Source organism: Bombus affinis, chromosome 7 (genome assembly GCF_024516045.1).
Source record: "Bombus affinis isolate iyBomAffi1 chromosome 7, iyBomAffi1.2, whole genome shotgun sequence".
Lineage (NCBI taxonomy): Eukaryota > Metazoa > Arthropoda > Insecta > Hymenoptera > Apidae > Bombus > Bombus affinis.
Window position 1 is genome coordinate 9,278,614 of NC_066350.1, and position 23,257 is coordinate 9,301,870.

The following is a 23,257-nucleotide window of genomic DNA, read 5'->3' on the forward strand; positions in this document are numbered from 1 at the left end:
ACGAATTGAATTTTCCGATTTCCCCCCGACCAGTATAAATAAACGGACGCAACCGAAAAGAGTTCAGTATCAACGAGCTATCTAAATGTTACCACGAGTTATCTACAGAGTTATCGACGAGTATCTAGCGGGCATTTATTGAATATTAATTAGCAATTTTACTTTGCGGTTTATACACTGTACGAGCGACTCAGCGAATATAGTCTGTATATTTATTTATTATTTTAGATATATTCGACGATTTCGATAACAAGAAATAACATCTAATAAATCTCACGGTCAAATATCCTATATACTTGTCCTCTACAGACGATTAGTACGATGTTACAGACAGATTTTGACGCGGGTTTGTGCCGGGAAACGAGAATGATTGTGTAGTTCCCTCGGAACAAGTTTTAAATCCACTTGGAGGCTACGGAGGAACGCGGCACTCGTTTGATCGTCGTTCACAGATTCGGTGCAATCGAAAGCGCGCTTGTAAAAATCCTTTCCGTCCGCGTGTTATACTTAGTCCTGATATCTCAAGTTCGACGCTCCTTTTGCACAAAGTCTTGGTCAGTTTTCAAACATTTCCTGCTACGATTTAACTTCCGTCGGAGCAAGATATTCAAATCAACGTTTCTTACTATCTCGTGCGTTCTCTTTTCACTAGCAATATACCGTTGTTTCCTCGATCGATCTGCCATCATTTCCCATTTTCACTCCAAAATCATAGCGCAAGCCTTACGCACAGTGCGTCGACCCGTGTCAGATGCTCTTTATTTTCTGTCGTTGCCAGATAATTAGCAATTGGAAGGCGTACGTTCAAAACGGTGTCGTTCATGGGAAAATCCGCTGCACAGCGGTGTAGCGGATACGCTGGAAACGCGGGACGTTTGCGTGGCGAATGCGAGCGTTTCCTGTTCTTCGTACATTTAGTTCGACTCTAGCTCGATTTAGCGAAACGCAGGTACTGTTTAGCCAGTTTTTCCTCTTACATGAGGTGTCGGTAATCGAAAGACACCGTAATAGTTCAATAACATGGCGAACAGAAAAAATGAAGGATCATTTCGAAGATCGTTGGAAGTATGTTTTGCACGCTGAAGGTGGTGCTGGACGCGAAGATCCGTATAAACCGAAGAAAAAACAATTTGCTAGGTATGTAATTCCTCGGTTACTATCGAGGACTCACGCGAAGGTTTCTCGGGCCAGTGTCTCTGCTAAGTGCGGATCATCAATTTCATTTGGTTGCGTGCACGCACTCCGCTGCCACTTAAATTCTTTCCAAGTAGCTACGTCAAGGAAACGAAAACAATCGATCATCTTGTGACGTATACGAGCTTTTCTTGCAAAATTATGCTGATTTCTCTGCTGTCGACGCGATCATTTTGGTAAAAGTTCGTTATACCGACAGTAAATTAAATCGTATTTGTCGAAAGGGAAAGAAAGCTTAGTATCTACGAATTAGTTGACTACGAATTTATGGCACGTTTGACATTTAATTTTTAGTTGGTTTTTAATTGACTGAAATTAGCTGAAAGCGGAGCTACCCGTTCATGTTACATCGGTATTCAATCTATCGCATATAATTGAAACGAGATCATGCACGTCATCGAAGATATTTGCGTATTTTCCTCAAACTCGAGAAATTCTCCAACAACGGAAACATGTTATTCGGTCGAAAATGGCCTGAATGAACGCTGAGAAGAGTCAAGAAGCGTTCGAGCGAAGAAACCCGAGTCGAACTGGTGTTTAAGAGTAAATTGGCATCTGATCGCGAACAATTTTGGTATTCGGTTGTATTTTTAGGACGATAAAGGCCACAAAAGAGATTTACCTTCGAAGTATGTTCACGAGCGTGAGTCACGCGTGCAAATCGAACTGGCGGAAAGGAAGAAGGTAGGCAACGAGCCCGATGCAAATTCTTTCTTGCAACGGAGACTCCTCGCGTGCGGTTCTCTCGACAGAGCAAGGTACATAACAACAGATCGATGCCTAGCTACCCCTCAGGAACAAGTTCTGGAGTATCGATCTTAAAACGTCGTACTTTTCTACCTCGGTCCTGTCGTCTGCTAAATAATAGTTGCATCTATAGATATGAACATCCAGGCAACGTAAGTAGCATGTCAGATAGTTCAGGCAATAAATTAATAAATTAACCAATTAATATTTAAACGAGCCAAGAAATTTAAAGGTTCGGAAGTTTCCTCGCCGTGTGATACCAGAGTTTAAAGATTGCTATAAACGCACTGTGCTTCAAGGTACGAATTACAAAGGTATGAATACATCAATCGCTACAAACTTCAGCTTTTTCATAGTTTATGGCAGCTCATTTTTTATTCAACGTTTAACCGATAGGTTCGCCTACAGTGTAAACTCGCATCCCGGTTAAGCATAGATCGCGAAAGCGAAGCAAAAGGTTACTTAACGCCCTCGATCGATCGTGATCAAGTTATGGTTGACATTTTTTACGGGGACGTTCAAACATTCAATTGTGTTGAAAAAATGAATCGTGGTCTGTTGTACTTGAACTGTTGTCTTTACATTATGGACTAAAAATTGGCAGTTACTACATCTATGCATCAAAGGAGCAGCGAATTTAATTCCTTAGTGCGTAAGTTTTTCTTCGATTTGCCAGTGAAAATGGTTACATTTTTTTATCATAAAAAGCGAACCTAAAAAAGAATATACAATGTATATTTTTACAAGATATGTATTAAGATATTTTAGCGTCGATATCGAGGCTTGGATTCACGAAGGTTGACGAACAAGATAATTGTCTAATTGAAAATGATCTATTGGGTTGGCAACTAAGTGATTGTCAAGTAAGTCATCAGGTGGTAATGACAAAATCCGCAATCACTTAGTTGCCAACCCAATATATTACTTTTTATTGGCGAGTGAAATAAAATTCAATTTTCAGTGGAATAGTTCCCGTTCTTCGGTAGAACGGCGGAGGAATGTGCGAACCGATAGCTGCGTGACTCTCACTGCCTTCATTGTGCCAGAAAAATCCTGTTAGGTTTCGGTTGTTGTGGTTCGCCTGTTTTTGGCCGCCTCGCTCGTACCTCGCCAAATCTGCTAAACGATGTGGTCACAGTAATTTAGTTATTGACCACTAAACTGCCTCTTTGCTCGCCTCGAGGGCTCCAAGACGAATGATCCCTATGGAAGTCTCTGGAACAACAACTATTCAAAAGCCTGACGAACGCCCTTTCGTCTTAGAAACGCGTTTCTATCGCGTCAAGCGAAATGAAACGTTTTCAAATTTTATTAGCAGTTTGAAAACCAGATCTCCAGGGCATTTTACTTCGCCCGAAGCATTGTCAAACCTACTGAACGAGTTCATATTTCCAGAGAACACGACATCATATTTAGAGAAGATCGATGATTAGTCACGTTCAAATTTGGGAACGTGGCTCGTCGACGATCGTCGTTAACAAATTTAGTCTAGTCGATCGTTTAATTGATTTAATGAAGCACTTTTTGCATCGAGAATATTTATCGGCTAGAAGTTTATGAAATCGCTGATCCATTGACGACGAGTCGTTGTATTTATTTTGCGTTTGGAACACGACGCGAGTTTATTATATTTTTATTGACGTAAACATGGATATATCGAAACGATTATTTAAAAAAATAATCCGTATTGTTGTGATAGGCTGTAAAGTGGAAGCGCGACATAACAGGAATTTCGATGTTTTACTTCGCACCATCGAACATACTGTTCGTGGCTGGAAAGATGGATAGCGAGAGAAGCGAGCGATATGTTCTACTTACTCCTCCTTTGACTTGTAACTGTAAATGATAAATTTGTACATATGACCAACTTGGTTAACCATGAAAATATTCCTTCCGATGACCTTCCTTCCAGCCAAGAACCATATTATAAGCGCATAATATATTTTTCCAAGTACACCTATCTTCAACATCGGTAGATTAATTTTTGCTTCTTTCCTTATCGTAACTCAAACTAAATCACCCCAGGTAAACTATCGTGTGTAAAAAAATCATGGTGACCCAATCAAGCACGAGGAGCTCGTGACTAATTTAATTAAGGACGCGTTCGTTTTTCACGCAATGCGCCACGCGACCTGCGCGGCGTGTCCTTCCTGCACGACGCGGGAACCGCACGAACCGGGGCTGGAGACCGCAAGGAAGAAAGAGAAGGCAAGAAATTGAAGAGAAAGCGAGAAAGAAGAGGCAGGGAATAAAGGAAAAATATATACGTATATCGCGACGATTACTCCGACCGCGGGGAGTCGTGCAGCGCTACACATAGCATGAACGAAGATTTATCGTGAACACTTTGCATGGTCGTCGGAGCGCGGCTCGCCTACGCTGGCAGAAACTTCGTGTCCACGAGCCACCACTATTACCACTATTACGTTATACACGGTGGTAAGGGCGACGGTGATAAATCATGCGACAGGAATGATTCGGCTAAATTGCTGCTCGCACGTATCCGCGCTCGAAACTGCCCCTCGCTCGTTCTCCTCGTGCGCTGTCGATTGCTCGCCTAGGCCACGCCGGAAGGCGGCGGGGTACGAGGGGTGAGTTCCACGCAAACCTTTCGTGCCCTGCCTCCGGCGGGAGGAACCGCCGCCAGGAACCGCCGCCCGTAGAAAGAGGCAATGTCCGTCATCCGCGTTAAGTACGCACGCGTCCAAGTAGCCATTGGTCTATTGATTTTACTGGATCTCCTGGGGGCTGCTTCTCGGCGGATTGTGTTACCTCTCGCCGGTTGCCTTTGCGGTGTCGGCCTGCTTCCAGGGAAAGGCGTGTCACCGAGAGGCGGAGATCGACCCGGTCGCCACAGTGGGGCAGACCTACCAACGATTGGTCCCCGTGACCGGGACGCGGTAGCCAGCCGCGACGACCACGCTATCGGCCAGGGAACCGACTCTTGCAGCTATGCTTCCCAGCCTCTTCGTTCGTTTCTCGAGGCCCGTCATTTTTTTTTCTTTCGAGCTCACCACGAAGGTGATGTCGATTTCGTACACGCCAACGCTTTTGACAGCGTTTGTCATCTCTTCAGGTTCGTTTCGTTTCCCGATTTATCGTTTGAACGCGACGTTACTTGGTCTTTGGTAGCGGACTGCTCGAGCATTGTATCGCCGCCATTGGAAGAACGCCCTCTCGAGTTGCTTTTGCTCGTATTATCGTTTCACGGGTATGTTTCGTCGAACGTTCGATTCTAAATCTGTTTGAATGCTACTTGGTATCGTGCGTGATACGGCAGTTAGATGCTTTGGTATTAGCGATTGCTATTTTACATATATATAGTTATTCTTGCGCCAGTATGTCCTGCACCACATCGAGTTAGCTAATCGAATGCGCCATTGTGTACTATTTCGTACTATTTTCTGGAGATCCACCAGTTCTCTGTAATTAGGTATTAATTACTTCATCGTCAACTTATCTGTAAGATACTAAATGGTAGAAGGTTTTTCAAACGATCATTACGATAATTCTCCTCCCTAAATGGTGGCTGTATGTCGGGGAATAAAAACGAGCGTTCTTAGACCATGGAAGGATAGGATCGTTGGCATTCTAAGTAAAATTATGCGATCACCGGGCCGATAGTTCTAGACGGCGGCTATATTGTAAGTAATTTTGCGACGGTCGAGGGGGTTAAGCTAATTGCGGCCCTCGCATAAGTTAGCTGTGCGACGCGTTGTAAATACATACGTCTTGGTCGCAGCTACGAGAGCGTGAACCGCGCGTATTTGCATGGAACGCACGATATTCGGCGCTTAATTGTTCTGTCGCGGCCATTCCTCGTCCTTTGTTCCTACTCGTCCTGTGAAAAATATTATCATCAGAGCGAGGAGCGTGTAACCGGTGCGCTAGCTCGTTTACGCCTTTCCCAGGAAGTGCGCGAAACTTTTATCGCCTTCACGAACTTTCTCTGGGCAAGAATCTATTCTTCCCTTACTTCCTTTTCGTTCCTTTCGAGAGAAAATTCTAATGTTTCGAACAGTACTAGTTTCTAATTTGTTGGGTCAGTGCCAGACGCGTACCGTTTGTAATTTATCCATAGTTCACTATGATCGCAACGCACTGTCTCATTATTTCTCTTGTGGTAATTAATCTACTTAGATTCCTTACTAAAATACACGATTATCCACGGTATTGGGCGATCTACGTTTGGAAGAATTAGAATCGATTCATTCGAAATTGATTTGTTTTTCATCGTGAAAAAAAAAAATCGGAGAAATTCTTGATTAGGAGACGATTCGAACAACGAGTTAACACGTTCGTTGTGAACAGCTTCAGTTTCGGTATTTTTACGTTTCTTCATCAGAATCGTATCTTATTTTAAGAAATAATCTTTGTTCGAACGAATTGTTCATAACCTTTCTCATCTTTCCAAGTTAGTTTGCTAATACGCACAAAAAAACATCTTGCGTCAGTAGCATGATATAGATACTTAGGTAATGGAAAGGATACAAGGTACATCAATAGCAGCAAACGTAGGTATTAACCTGTTAGCTAAGAGATTTGATAGAGGCTTTTGTAATGATACGGTTGAAGATAAATCGTAGAAAAAATAATTCAATTTCAGTTAGATTCTTCTCGGTACTTGAAATGCATGCATTATATAAATGCATGCTCTATATGTAACAAAAATAAAACTATATACGTTGATATAAAATGATCAACTAATAGAAATAGAATGATCTGCGAGTAAAGAAATTTCTATTCAAAATAGCTCGTTTAAACTTTCCCGGTTAAGCAAAGCTACGAACATCTTTCAATTTTTTCCAACTTTCACGACATTGAGTAACAATCGCTCTTCGGAATTTCGTATAAAAGTTTCATTTATAAATGGCGGAACAAAATTTTGTTCGCAGTTTCGCATCAGCCCGTTAATCTAGTTCCACGCAAGACCATCTGGCCGCGTGAGCGTTAACAAAAGACAGAGGACGATGGAATGACTTTGCACGTCTGTTTAATCTCCCGTTTTCGGAGGCCAAAGTCTTCCCAGGGATCGACGTATCCGACCCTGAGCAGTACACGCAAAGATTGAAGGCTTCGCGGACCACATGGACAAAGGGGACACCGTGGTTGCATTCATTTCGACTTGCAAGAATGTCAGGGCGCACAAAAAGACCGAGACCCGCCCTTCCGTTACGAGCCGCTTTCCCTCGTGCGCCCGCGAGCATGGAAACGGACTTGCCTCGAAAGTCGTTTCGCGCGAGTCGATTCAACGCGGCTGCGACCGGATGGAAACGTGGTCGATGCCGATTTCTCAACCCGGGAAACGGCCAAATGTGAAACGCAACCGACCGTATTGCTGCTAGTAATCGCGAGTTTCTCTTCTTCGTGTTTCTTCCTGTCGTGTCCCGCGTAACAGCCCCGATGCTCTCCGAGAACTTTTCGCATTTGATTATAGAGAGTCGGAGACGGATCTCTGTCGCGCGGTTGAGGTTTTCGCGGTGAAAGTTTTTGAAATTGTATTACAGGTTATACAAATCTACGAATTTTTATTTCGACAGAATAGTCTTCTTTCTTTCTCCATTTTTACAAAAGAAAACAAAATCGATGAGTAATTTATGTACACATCGTGAACGTTGATAAAACGGCACCAGCGAACTATGCAGTCTAAACTTAACCAAACTGCAGCCTTCGATTAATTGAAAACTAATGCTACAGATTGCGAATATCAATGATAACGTTTATTACTTCGATAGCATCTTTTATCAACGAATGTTCTGGGACAGCGAAGCTTCAAGTTGAAGTTCTATACAACTCTTGGTGGCTTGACATTTTTTGAACTATCAATCTGCAACTAACCGTACTAAAAACCAGCCATAGGTTTTAAGAGCATTAGAAGCAACCGTTGAGAAGCGAACTGTCTCTGGCGCAGGAAATTAAAAGAAGCATGGAAGAATATATATTACGTGAACGACTGATACCAATTGAGAGTTAAATAACCGAAACGTTTTCTAAACGTTTCTTGTCCCTTTCCTAACTTCCTCCAGACGTCTGCGTCTAGTATGTAGTTCGATCAACAAGCTGCGACGGCTGTTCGTAATCTTACCGAACACGCGGCTATTGTCAGTCTGACGCGCGCCTAAATAATTCGAAGGCAACAGCGTCGGCTAATAATGACGCACGAGCGGCTCAGCCGAGCTGGACTCCAGAAGCAGAAGAAGTAGCATCAGCAGCCGCAGCTTCGTATACTTAGGTGTTACATATTAAACGAGAAGGCCGTATTCTAGCTAGCCGAAGCAACCACCTGTGCGCATAGCTAATACCATATAATAAGGGCTCATGCATATGAATTTCGTGGGCCAGCCCAGAGGCGCTTATCGCGTAGAAATCTATCGGGCCTCAGCGCCGCGACCGCGCAACCCTTTTTTTTCGATACACCTATGCGGAACATCGCGATAATGTCTTTCACTGGCCCCATCGTGCGTGTCGTCCGTTTCCTTCTTTTCTTTTTTTTTTTCTTTTTTCATCCAGACGCGCACCTATGTAAACGGTTTCGGAGCATATCCGACGCGATGGAAAAGAGAATGAAGACATTTTAATTAATTCGTCGTTGTGGGTGTATTTGCGAAGATTATGGCTGTTTGTGGCTTGTAGTTGGTGGAACGCAAGGTGCGATTAATGAGATTGCACGGTTAACACTTTGGCGAACAAAATGGCAGTGATCGTAGTTTTCCTGGAAGGGCGAAGAAAATGCAGCTCTGCGGTCATAAGCTAATGACTGTATTCTATGATGATATGGATATCTATGCGTAATAATTGCAGTAACGCAGCGATATGGTAATTGTAAGTTCTCCGAGGACTTTCTCAAGTTTCTATGTTAGAGTGAATAATCTATTAACCAAGGGTAATGAATACTCAACTGATTAGATGATCAGGTATTTCATTCATTAGATATAATAATTTCTTTATTTATGAATCTTCTGTAATTTTAAATGCATCGTAGCAATTTTAAAGATAAATGAAGATAAATTATATCATATTTATGATTAAAATTTATCGAACTGCATATTTGAAATTGATTTATCCTATAGCTCATTAATTTCAGAATTATAGAAGTTCCTGGTTAAGGTATCGTTTGGTTAAAGGGTACATACATTTATTAGAAAATACAGCTATTATTGTCTAGGTTTATTTTAAGTGATAATGCTTGTTCCAGTACATTATTATTCTTTGTTCTCCCTTGCCATTCCAAATCATTTTATCAGAAAAGTATGGAGGTAAAAATGTAACAGTTGCATCAATAACACTTTACATCCTTAGATAATTGAAGCGATACGACGTATACGTCAATCATAGCGAAAATGTTAAGAATTGCATGGCTAAAATGGCTAGCGTACGCGAAGTAGATTCGGTCGTTTATGGTCTGACACATAAGCACAGTAGAGTAACGGTATATTTAAGTCTGTTCAGAATGCGATCTTCGGATCTGTAATAAAGTATGAATCATACCACAATAAGTGGCAGGAATTTTTTCAATTCTTTCGCCTGATTCCATAACGAGATTCTCTGTGTACAAAGAGAAGATAGACGCGTGTAACGCGTGCACAAAGGATACAGGCCTGATGTTTTTTTGGTGCGCGGATGCGTACCATGGAGAAGAGATATGGCCAAGCTAATATCCGTGGAGAGATTTCTTATGTTCTTACGATGTAATAAAGACTGGCTGAAGGGGGACAGATGCGTTCGCGTGGCAGACGCGGCGATAAATTCCTGCAGTCGATTCTTCTTTTGATCAGCGGGGCTGCAAGGTTGGCCCTCGGCGTTGTTGTTCGATCAGTGGTTTCTTTGAAATCGGTTCGATCGAACGGATGGTAAGGTAACGAGTAGATCAAACTCGTAAGCATTTTTCTCTTGAAAAACAGTCGTATCCTGTGATACGTTCTGCGACTTCTTACGCTAAATAATCGTATACTTTTTTATCGTTCCCTGAACGAAAAAAAGGCACACATTTATACGAAGAAATTACTTCAAGAACTGTGTGTTGGTATATCCGGTCGGACGAAACCTATTAATTAATAAACCGTGCATCGCTTCTCTCCGATTTCCAGAATAACGTCTGCGTCCTCGACGATATATCGTCTCGACGCGTAGGCTCGACACGTCCGGACAGATGCTTGCACGCAGGCGGTCTCTTTATTCGCGGGTCGTGCGTACGTACGCGATCCGCTTCGCTCGTGTCCATCTGTTTCTCGTGGTCGGTCTCAAAGACGCTCGTCGATGAAAAACCGGGTCCGCGATCTAATGAATTCCGCCGTTCGTTTTGCATACCTATGCGTGCCGCGTCCCACGTTTAACGCGCGATTTGTAGATAAACAATACAACGCCGTAAGCGGAGCAACGCGCGGATCTACTTATGAATTAATTTCCTCTAATAGTTAGGGCCCGATAACGAACACCGTTTGCCGTGAGCCGCGCTCAACAAATATTTCCACCCTTTCATTACGGTATGCTTATGCATACATCGATCTTTCTATCGATCCTCGTTCCAGTACACGAGCTCTATCTACACGAACGGTGCTCACACGTTGCCTCACCGAGCCCAGCTTATCCGTCCATCCGTCCGAGGCTGTCACTTCGTAACTCCTTGCCGATCCGTCATTTTCACCGACGTCCATCTTCTTCTCTCTTGAATTCAATGCGCTTACTCTCGGTCCCGGTGGCGCTCCGTAATGAACAGAGGACACGAGGGGATCACGGACGAGAGCGACAGAGACCACCTTGAAATAAAAAGAGGGACGGCTACGATGAAACGAGATGGACAAGGAGAACGGAGCCGAGTTAAAGGAACACCTGTGCCAACTGGGGCGCAACCGGGCCACAGACGGATGGACGAGCGAACGGGTGGACAAAACAGGTGGGCCGTCACGCCGGGATTCTTCACTCGTTCTCCCGTGGGCCTCAGCTTTGGCCCTGCGAGACTTTAATTCATCGCTTCTCGATGCCACGCCACAGTTTCTCTTTGCTACTATGCGCGAGCGCGCGATTTGATCGTCTTTCATGCTTGAAAAATTGCCAGCCACTTCTTGAAGATAATTTTTTAACGATTTCGCGTTGCTCTGATCGGATATTATATATTACATGCAACTTAAAAAAAAAAAGAAACGAATCCCGTCATTTTTTAGATTGTACATTTTAGAGGTAAGGTAAAATCGTGTTGTTGAAGCGTCGACGGTGTAATTAGGAGTCGTTTCCACTTATTGCGTATGCAAATGCCTCCTACTGCGGATTAAAACATCGATAAACAATTTAATAATGTAATAGGATATCGGATGCGACGAAGATGACTCGTGTATAATTAACCGATTGTCTTGTGTCTGATCCCAGCAGCTTGTTGATCCTCCTTCGTGACCCCCGCGGAATATACAACGGATTACGAGAGTGTTTGAACATTTATCGTAGAGAAAAGTTTCGTATATTTGTTACGTAAGTTGTATCCCGATTGCTGTGGCTTAAAAAATCAATTTAAAAATGTATGTAGAAGTTACAAGGTATTTACCGAAAACATATATTTAGCAGAAAAACTAGTACAATATATAGTACGATTAGCTATCATAAAATACGTTATTAGCGCTAATGAATGGTAACTACTGAATATCGAAACCTATCGATACAATGAATAATCGGCTGTTTAAATACCTCTGTGATATGCTAATGAAGTTTAAAAAAGTTTACGCGTAATATATTCGTAAGAAGTTTCTATGAGCCTCTAAGAAATTTCTCGTGAGCCACTGTACATGCCCTCGATCATATCACTCTAGAAACAGGAACTCGCCTACCCGTGGAAACTGGTAAAAACGATGGATTGTTAAAAGAATCGATCGTGGTTGGCAGTTTTACGTTCCCGACATCGTCCCTGACTTTTCCGAACGAATTTTAATTAGCGTGCACGATCGTCGTTATTTATGCAATTGTGTAGCTCGCATGCAGTGAGTGGTAAACAGGGTAATCAGTTGGCGCAGCGCGGGGCGAGTTAAAAAGCCGCAGGCGCGGTGGACGCGGATAAAAATTTAATCGGGTGAATTGCAACTATGGCTAATGCGTGTCTAAGCGAGCGCGTGCGCCACGTAATGCAACTATGCAAGAAAATAAGACATAGAAAAAACTGAGGAGGAGGAAAAACGTTCTTAGTTAGAGCGCAGTTACTCGTAGACACGTGTGTTGCGTTAATTTGTATGATCGATAGCCCGTTTATTCGTTTCGTGGCCTCTTGACGCGAGAATGCCTCGCGTGTTAAAACCAGAAGGAACTTTCGTAAATTTACGTGACTCGATCGTACGGATTATGAGATTCCCGAGATAATCCCAGGAAACGGTAGCCGCCGTATTCTTCCCTTCTGTTAATCCTAAGCTGCACGACTTCCTTCTTATCGGTCGCGCTAACCCTTTGCGGTCCAAACTACATTTGATATTTAATCCTAATTAATTTATAGTCAATACGGTATTTTCGAAAGTTGGTTAGAATTCGAACGCGTCTTTATATTTTTTCAACCAACAGCGCATATGTGAATTGACGTATCTTTATTAAATTAACGCACGAAGACTGCAAGGAAAAGAAAACAATCATATTTTCCTTTCTTTACGGAGAAGCAGTTTCAAGATCAGCACGTTGTTAATTTGTTTCCAAGGCGGAACACGTATTCTCTTAATCTCTTCGCAACCTCCAGAATTGCTCGTTACAAGGTTAAAATATCGCCATAACAGTTGTATCTTGGACCTCTATAAAGATTTGTTAATTTACCTAGGTATATGCTTGGATAAATTCGTTTCATTGTTACCTACTACAATGTTACGTTGAAACAAAACGATAAAAAGTCTCGAGTGAAATAGAACGTCGATTCCAATTCAACAGTGGACTACCAAGGGTTATGTATCCAATTCACGAAACGTTCAAACATATAAGATCCACTGGGTGGAAGTTTCTCCGTACCATTCGTTTCATCAATTAAGTCTTTTTACAAATGATACCGCAAGTCGTTCGAAAAAAGGTCGACATGATCGAAGAACCGTTTATGAAAAGGGAAAGGCGAACATGGGGAACCAGCCGATCGAAAAGGTGGCTCGAAGCGAACAGATTGAAGGCCGTTTTTAGCGTGCTCAAAGGGGAACCGGTGCTCCCGATAAATCATAACATCGACGATGTATCGGCGTGTCCAGAATCTCTCCACCTTCGCTTCCGGTCCGCGGGCAGGGAGCCGATATCACCTGCCGAATTGGGTGCCTACCGGGCGCACGCGGCACCAAATACTTGCGGTTGTTGGTCGGTAAGCGTCGAAACCGCGGCCAGATGTTACCACGAGCAACGAAGAAGGTGGCGAAGATCGCGATCGTACATTACGAGTCCCCTTATCGTTTTCTCTGCGACCATGGACGACCAGCTGCGTATCCTCGGCTCTCGTCGACCCGCCACTCCGAATTTATCGCTCCGATCTCCGTATAATAACCTAATCGGACGTTGTATCGTTGTTGCCAACTTTTTTCGCCACGATCTCTCTCGTAACGGGCGTCACGCCGCACGATTTCGGGAATTTAGATTAAAAGGAAACCACGCGACGCTCTTTTTTCACCCTGTCCTTAAATCGATTTCTTGTTAAATCGATTCCGTGGAACGGATTAGCGTGTAGGAATTGGTAGCGGTCGATTAGGCGATATCCTGTTCGTTAGCGACTACTTTTTGACGAACCATCGAAAAGTTTTTACTCGATGGAATTCTTCCGAAGGTAGCCGGTCGAGCGAGGAAGCGTTTCGTCGAACGGTTAACTATCTATTAACGATGACGCTTTCCGTCCTGCTAAATGGTATCTCTAATCTTTGCCTACACGCAACGCTGGCAGCGGATATCACGGCGGGTCGAGTCATCGTACCGGCAAAAATCGCGTAAAATAATCGCGCGTACTCGGCCCAGATCCGGCGCGTCGAATTTATCGATCTGTCGATCTCCGTATAATGAGCTAATCGGATGTTATATTGTTGCCGGCAGCTCCTTCGTTCCTCAAAGTACACGGCCAACTCGGGAGAGCTCGGCGAATTAAGTGGAGTCGAGAAAGCTCCGATCAAAGAGAAAGAAAGCGAGAAAGAAAGAAGGAGAGGGAGAATGGAGCAGAAACCAGCAGAACGGATGAAAAGAAGGATCGGAGCTGTTTGAACAGAAAGGGTGAGAAGGAGAAACGACCGGAGTAGGGTGAAACAATGAGAGGAAGTGAAGGTCCAACGAGTGCGGCTTCTTTCCATTCCCGATTGCCATGGAACTTAACCGAAGATATCATCCGTCCCTCCATTCTCTCATCAACGTGCCCGTTAGGTGTACATCCAACCGAGATATATCTGGTGTACGATGCCCCTCGCATCAGTCATTATCTCGATCGGCTTGACCTAACCTATGCATCGCGATGCTATTCTAAATTACGCTCTTCTTTTCACGAAGACCTTCCCTGTTGCTTGTGTTCCTTGATTTCTCCATTTCTTTCTTCTCTTCTTTCTCTCGAATTGGGAGACTAAAGAGATGGATTTACACGATGAGCTCTTTTCGCGGATAGGTAGATCGTTCGAATATCAACTGCGTTTTTGTCGAAGGAACGCGTATCTCAGCCTATTTTCCTCTATCAATTTCCGCGTATGTCGAAAATCGTTAAAACGTTAACTGCATTATTACTGCGAATATTAATACATGCGTTTGATTCCATAAAGCGTAAATGGATGGTTAACTCTTTTAAGACTCACTAGACTGTACTTTTATGTCCCAAGATAACTTTGGTGACACTTTACAGAGAGACTATCGTATTTAATATTTTCTGTTATCCCTAAGAACCGACGAGAGGCATCATCCTATTAGGTACGTACATCGTACGCGCGAGTCTAATAAGATTAAAAGAAAAAGTGGTCATTGAATGGTAGTTCGCTGATGAAATTGTTCACCACGGTAGCTATCTCGTTGATAAGCTAGCTAGACGCTGATAATTCGTATAATTTCGTAAAAGACATATGTGTACTTCGCTCGTGCTGTTTATAGCGTGGTAGCTATTTATACAGATACTGTTAGAACAAGTTTCGTTGGTCGTGCCATTTGTATCGATTCTGTCTCGCACTTTAGCAGGATAACTTTGAGAACCGCCGATTCAATTGTCCATTGATAAACACCTGGCGCTTGGATCGCGAAAGTCGATGGCATTGCATGTCCGCCGATGTCTGAATCACGAAACCGGAATGCACCAGGGGACTGTCAATTATGACGAGGCGAATTTTTCTAGAAAAGTCATTCTCCGAGGATCGTTTCACGAGACGATAGTCACGAATTGCGAGGTGCATCCGGTTCGGCAGGATGAATCGGTATCCGCGCTTGCAACTTCTTGCGCGAACAACTTGGACGTTTATCCAGGCAAAGGGTATAATCAATTTTTTGAAGAAGACTCGGCTTTCCCTCGGTCGGGTGTTCCGCTCACAATAGGCTCGCGTGAAATCAAGCGAGTCGAAGGTTCGCGGAAAACATATGGACGGGCAATTAGTACCTACGCGGACCCGCGGCACGACCGTGTGTGCACCGTGCATCCTGTAGGATCGTTCTGTTGGTAATAGCCTGGTAAGTGTCCAGCTCACGCATGCTGCGCGGCCTATGCGTGCGCGACTGACTGCGTGCGTGGTGCTCGCGTCCAAGGGTGTCAATCCAGCTACCGCGGAACTAACCGCTTTGCGGCTGCAGCAGAAAAACCTACATTTTTCTAGTAAGTAATTTATACAGCATCATAGAATAGCCAACTGCATTCTACATTTCAATTATCGATAACTTTGAAAGAGAAAGAGTATGGTATTATCGAGTAACCGTTTCTTTTCAAAACGAAATCCATGCTATCCATTGTCTATCACTTTCGAAGGAATCGTGCATAATTCTCGCATACATTGCTGGAACACGAAGAGAAGAGGCGATCGAAACAATTCCCAAGGCAACGCGGAGTGCGACATATGCAGGCGAGTATTGGCCAGCGAGCGGGAAACAAAGCGATCGGAGGCGAGTCGGGGCGAGTCGAGGCGAGTTGAAGCGACGGTACGGCGCGTAAGTGTGCGTAAACGCGCGTAATAGGCGGGGAGGGGCACAGCAGCTGGCGTCAGAGTGACAAGATCTAAAATTAGAGTGGTTGTGTTGCGTGTCGATCGTCGCATGCGCTTATCATACGCCCCCTTCCGGCTTCTCCTTATTTTCATAACTTCTTTCAATTCTTCGCGCTGCCTCCTATCGTTTCTCTCGCTCTTGTTCCTCGATCGTTCGTCTTTCTTCTTGCTTTCTCCTTACCCGCTGTCTCGTTCTTTGTCTGATCGGTGCTACCATTCGTTTTCTTTCCTCGCCGTTCTTTCCGTTCGAAAATGCGGTCTCCGTCCGCGAGGAGAAACCGTGAGAAGGAGATCGATGATGGAAGCAACTCGAGGACAGACCGCGAACTCATTGACGATGAATTGTTCATGGTGGCGCGCGAAACCGAAGAATTTCACCGGACTGAAAGGGAGGCGAGCATGTCTTGGCGGACGAGGGCGGCAAGAGGCGATCAGGTGTTACAAGACAGATAATCGGACTGTGGTGCATTCGCACGCATGTGTACCTACGCGTTCGTCCGAAGGTCTTTGAGAGAGAGGACACAGTCACGAGAGATGTTCAGGCCAGAACGTGTATTACTTATTTGCCGATCCATCGTCAATACTTTACTTAAACGCAGTTTTCCTGCCGAAACTGCTTCTGATCTTTTCTGTCGTGCGCTATTATCAGTCGAACAGAGAATGCGCGATTATCGTTCGACTATCGTTCGATTCGTCATCATTTGTCTTTCAAAGAATCTAATAGTCGCTCGATCCTCGACAGTTAAATCGTCGGCTATTTGTTTCAATAGCCAATTGGTTATAGTCAGTCTCGTTTTTTCTGTTTTTGCCTTATCTTTCTCTCTCTCTTTCTCTTTTTATCTTTTACACGCAAGAGTTACCTATAAATCGATGAAATATTCGCGTAAACGGTAGACGAAGCAGCTTGCAAGACCGACAGAAACTAAGCGTGCATAGGAGAGAAAACTAATGGCCGTGGCGCGTGTGTCCACCTGTAATTTAACATAAGTACGAGCCCGTAGGTCGTTGTAACCGTGGCCGTTTGTGCGCGCTGTGTAGATAAGTACAGGCTACCTACTTTATGCAACCGCCCACGTCGTTTCGTGCCGCGGGCAAAAAAAATGCCTGGAGGATTTAGGAGCGTCACGGTGTGGACGTCGCGAGCGCCCCCCCCCCCTGCAGCAAGGACGCGGAAACGCGGTGGAAATTCTTAGTCGTTGTTGTTCGCACAATTTCATTTGGTTCTGGCCGCGTACATGCATCGCACGTAATTTCCCCGATAATATAGCCGCCGTTACGTTCCGCGTTTATGGGATAGAGTTGACCGCGGTGAATTTTAAACGTGCTCCGTATAAAATACTCCGCGTCCGCTCTTCGACTTTTGACGATCGAACGTTTACCGGGTACAAGAGGTAGCTCGAGCTCCGGCTGTATGCTCGCAAAATAGTGCTCGTATTTTTTTCTTTGGAGGAGTTACCGTTTCTTCGAGTAAGTGCGCAATGCGAGAGCAATTTAGAGATGTCTCGATAGAGGGTAATTGCTATTCCGTGGGAGCTGAAGAAACGGTGAAATTATAGCCGTGTTCTAGCATCGCAGCGACGCGACGTGCGATTCGGTTCGAGCGTGTGTAGATGGTCGGAGACGGTATATCTTCACGCGTCGATGAAATCCAACGCTAACGACTGCCAACGAAAGAAAAGTCTGACCGTAGACAAACACCGTGAGCTACTGAGCGAAGGAAATAGATGCACTCCGTTCTACCTATTATCCTTTTATCGGCAGATCCGCGGGTTAATTAAGGATGCACTTATTCCACCTTGGCGGAAGCTCTTCCCACTTTCCAAAGGAGTGCAAACAAAAGTAGATGTTTGGTTATCGCGTTTCGATCGTATGCTCCACGCTCCATATCGTTTTATTCGATTGCCACCGCGGCTGTCTCATTGTTCCGTTGCCTTCCGTGTCTTTAGAGGGGACGTTTAAGGGCGGAGTGAGAAAGAGAAGGAGATGGAGGTGGAGAAGGTGGAGGTTTTTATCGGCGATCGTTGTCTCGCGAAGACAAACGCCGAACCGCCGCGACTGTCCTCGATTTCACGTTATATACAGGAAAGTTTGTCCGGCGTGCGCGAGCCTGCTATGTCTCGGTTCCTGTCTAGTGCAGCTGCCGTGAAATCGCGGATCACGACGCGGCGCCGCGGTGTGAAATCGCGGCTGTCCCCTTCAACCTGCTCTCGTTTCGGACAGATTTCAGCCGTCCGGCCATTCGATCCACGATACACGTGCCAACTTTTTACGCGCGTGCCAATTTCTTCTCTCGCGTCGCCTCTTTCGTCTTTAGTACGCAGAATGCACCTGATTCTGAATGAAAAAAATCTATATACACGAGTATTTAAAACGATCGAATTGATTTCTTCGTTAGGACGTACATGGAGCATATTCCTTTTTTGGCATGCTTCCGTTCAGCTACCGTTTATATTCTCTATGAATTATTTGTTACCTATTATTCTCTAACTATTCCGCCGTCAATAAATTTCTCTAGTGGCTCTTTCATCCCTGCGTATCTATATCATCGATGCTCGCTGCAATTTTTCATATCAAAAATGCATCGCTACTTATCGTTACTTGGACTCCCTACGAATCGTCTAATTACGGTATTCTACTGAAACTTCCTTCGCGGCGTACGAGGTCGTGAGTATGATTCCCCTATAGGAAAGAACGCGCCATGAATATATCTATTCATTTCGTTATATACATTTCGCTCTAAACTTTTAGATAAATGCTTGCTTTCTTCCAATTATTTCTTCGCGGAGCCATATATTTTTTCACGAAAGTATCGACAAACGTCGCGCCGTTATTACCGATTAAACTATTATCTGACTGCCGTCTATAGCTGCTGCTGAGAATGAAAGGGTTATTGCGTTTATATATTCGCGTATCGTTTCCGCGAACTGTCGTGCGAGCGAAGAAAATGTTCTTGCCTTTTATCGTAGAAAATCGTATTTCTATCGTGTACTTACTGCAAATCGATAAAGTTGAAAAAAGGGTAACGGTAGAAGACAATGGATCGAACAAGATTTATTCACGATACACACGTGCCTGTAAACGACGACGCGCTACGCATCAAACGGGGAATCGCGTCCTTTTTGCGTGCGATCGTGGCAATCTTGGCGAGGACGAGCAGGGACCGAGTACGTCGAGGAATGCGAGGCAAGCAGTGCAAAAGGGCGGTACATCTGCGGCAGCGAAAAGACGGGCGCTTGTATTTAGCGGTGTGCAGGTTGGTCGTGCACCGGGTTAAGAGGAGGGAGCATATCGCGAGATAGGATCGGACGCGGTAGCCGCGTACGACCGGCTGGTCGAGATAACCATCGAACCAAACGAACCTGGCCAACCCCTTTTGCCTGACTTTTCAGCCACCTTGCAACGATTCGGATATCGCGGCTGATCTATCTCTCCCTCGCATTTCGGCCCACTTTATATTGTATACACAGTGTATGCGAACGCGGGGTTCAACGACGATATATCGCCATCTGTGGCTCATTAGCTTAAGCGGTACAAACTGAGTAGCGCGGTCTCTCGCCTCGCTTCGTTGCGCCTTACCACTCGGGCACTCGCGAGTTCGCTCGACTCCGCTCGACTCCACGCTAGCCTCGCCTCGCCTATCACCGACCGCTTAACGGCCATTATACGGATTATTACCTTGCTTCTCGAGTGGAAAACTGCCAACTGACGCCGTCTTGAATCCCAAAACGAACGAGGAAGCAACTTTTTTTCTACAGCGTTTCGGCTTCTAGGCGAATACCGCCTTCTACTGGTCAGTGTGCCGTAGTTAAGGCGACTGTCGGGCCATCCATGCCCCTTGGCGAATTGTTCCGCCGTTTCTCGTTAATCTTTATCACGCGTGGGAACGATATTCAATTAGATGCGGCGTCTATCTAGACAGTTAATCAATTTCACGTTCTGTCCACTAATGACGAGTACATTTTTTAAAGATTCTCTTTTAAATTCGTTGCTGATTAACAGTGGCTACCGTTAGACTACGGTTATAGCGGATACGTGTCCCGAAGAACCTTCGTTCTGACGAATGAAACATCCGAAAAATAACGTACAATGGCTCGAAGTATTTTACTTTGTATAATACATTCTTTGCGTTATATCGGACACTTTGAAATTTCGTTGCCACCACAGCGATTCACGACCATTCAGATCATATTGATAACATTTTTAACGAATCTGATAATGTATACAGAAACTATAAGATATCTGCTGCAAACATGTAGTAAAAAGTTTCTAAATTATCATACTACGTGCCTAAAGATGACCCCAATGAATATTCGGTGTTATTAATATAATGAACGATTAACCATTTAAATACTTCTGTGATCTCGACGAAAATACAATGTATGCGCTTGCACTAAATATATTCCATGTACTATTTTCTTCATTAATATTCTATATACATATTTAAATTTGTTTTAAAGTCTATCGATGTAATCATTAGAATGCCGAAGAAATTTCGAAATGTTGCATAGTATAATACACATAATACATCGATAACAAGTTTCTACAAGTGTTGGAATTTTGAATACTTCCGTGAACTATTGTCACTACTCTCGTAAGAATCCGTGTATTTGATTGCTCGAATAATCGTGTTCGTCAGAAAACGTAGCTAATGTAACCATAGCTTAACAAGCGTTAGGATGTCATCCGCAAATCGAGCGAGGTTATATTTAGTTACCGTGCTCCCGATCACTTGCACGAGCATCTGAGTTTTAAGTCTCGTTGGTATTTGTCAGGTGGATTAGAAGCAGATAACAAGACTCTGACGCAAATGACGACCACGAGTTATACGCGCGTGCTATGACAAAAATTCTGACGACTTAATAACTTGATACGACTCGTAATACGTACGTGTGCGAGATCCGTCATTCCGCGAATTTTATTAGTGTTACGCGCGCATTTTAATCGGCCTCGGAATGCTGTGACGCGTGAACACCGGTTTCATGGACTCGTCCATGCGAGTCAGATTAATATTCGAATGATCCCTGGAGAATTCCGTGAACCTCCTGCATTTCGCTGGTGTGGAACGCAAAAGGAAATGTTAGAAGGTTACACAAACACGGCAACGGTTTTCACGGAAACGTTTCATTACCAAGCTTGCTTAAGACCAAGAGGCAGCATGGTGACAAGCGTTTAAATTACTTGTTGTGACTGCGATTGTTCGAGAATACTTGAGATACTTTTTCAAAACGATTCTAATTCCTTTTAACTGTCATATCTCTGAACACAACTATAGCTGGAAATACTCGATACTCGTGATGCACATCACGGGGCAAAAGCGCGATTAATTCATGTTCTTTGATTTCCTGACTTTCATTTGGTTTGGCAATTGGGAAGGAATATTTGCGTATGACATGGTTACACAGGAAGATAATACGCGAAACTCAAAGATACGAGCCTTCTAAGAAAATGAACGATAAGTCTACGAATTTTTGTAAAAAAACCAAGCTTATAACTAATGTTATATGTAATCAATGGTCTTGATTTTTTCACATTTGGATCTATATCTAATACAGATTATAAAATACAGATTTTGGTGGTGTGAAAGTAATCGAAAGTCTTGAACAAGAACGCTGTAGAATACGAAGAATGCCACTTATTCTACCTTTGCCCTGTAGTCTTTGTACGTCTTTTTATAGTTTAGTAATTTTTTACCTCTTCCGCGCATTCGGCGATTATGATGGTTATGTTTTTAAAAATCGATGAAAATTGTGCCAGACGAAAATACGGTTCATGGAGAGGATAAGTTGAAACGGCGGCTAGTATGCACGGCCGCCACCCACGCTGGCAGGAACACGAACGAACAGGTAGGTAATACATGGTGTACGGTGGCACGACAATAGTCGCGTCGTTGTCACAATGACAAGAAGGGAACCGGTATTGAAAGGCAAATGAGAGGCAGCGCTGCTCTTCCTCGCCTTTTAGTTCATCTCCTTTCTGTCGCGCACCCACATCCGCTGCCTTTCAAGTAGCACCCCAAAACACACCTTACGCAAATTAATGTCGCATGTTAACAGGACCCCGGTTCCAATGACCGGGACAACGAAGTGCCTAAGGACAGTTGGCTCGTCATCGTCTTTAATAATGATTCATCGCCATACGGCGCGACTAATTGTTTACCGGTCGTTCACAAGCAGCTTCTTCACCGTGAACGTTTCTTCTGTCGTCGATACGCATGCCACGCATGCATATGTATTCTCACGTGGCTTTCTCTTTTGTTTTTTTTTCTGTTCAGCCCGCTATTTTACGGCTCGTTTTCTTGTTCGGCTCAATTCCCTGGTTTCCTGTTTCGCGTTTGTTTTCCAACTATCCATGGTGTCTGCTATTTCCTGCGCCGATTCTTCACGCTATAGATTGTGAATTGTAACGTTCGAATTAGACTAAATTAACTTAGGTGTCCAAAGCTTCAATGAACTTTTATTTTTTAATTTTGCGTTGTCTGTATACATTTATTAATATTTTCTTTTTAAATATCTGTTATATGGTATGTATTTATGTTGTTGGTTTCGAATAATGTTGTTTGATATCGTTGAATTATGTATGTGATATATAATTGAATTACATATATTCTGATGGACCAATGTGGAGAACTGCATTGCCAGCACCATGGTCCTGCTTTGCCATCTGCCTTTAGACATTAGACTTACTCGTATAGTAGTTACCTTCTGTTTCTCTTATCATTTGAGTGTCATTTTCAGCATTACCGACTCAGTATAAGATTAATATACTGAGAATAAGATTACGACGTTTATAGTGATTGGAAATTGAACTTTCGCTTATTATTTTAGATAAAGTCTAAAACAGTATATGTTATTGACCCGAACGAAATGCGGAGTTCTATATTTCTATATTAATCAGAATTCTATATGTCTACGTATCTTTGCTATATGTATAATAGTTGTAATACATATAGCTATGATATTCTGACAAGTTATGCTATTTAGCTTCTCACGATAATAATAATATTTAGTGTAACATAATATTTTCTAAAGTTTAACCTTTAACATATCAATTTTTTTTATGGAATTTATATAAAAATTAATGTCAATAAATATATTGTACCGTGGAGAAGATAGTCTCTGTTTTCTGTATGCATTATAAACAAAGTAATAAATACTGCAAAACAGAAGCCAAATGCGATA

The 23,257-nt window shown here is 43.5% G+C and overlaps 1 long non-coding RNA gene across 2 annotated transcripts in view; it reads left to right on the top strand.

The window, feature by feature from the left end:
- LOC126918559 (uncharacterized) overlaps nt 1-11,082 on the top strand; it is a 65,992-nt gene extending 54,910 nt beyond the window's left edge. For both annotated transcript variants that reach the window (XR_007711361.1, XR_007711362.1), the window contains one exon: nt 6,837-11,082. This is a non-coding gene — a long non-coding RNA (uncharacterized LOC126918559). The remainder of the gene's footprint in view (nt 1-6,836) is intronic.
- The last annotated feature ends 12,175 nt before the right edge of the window (nt 11,083-23,257 follow it).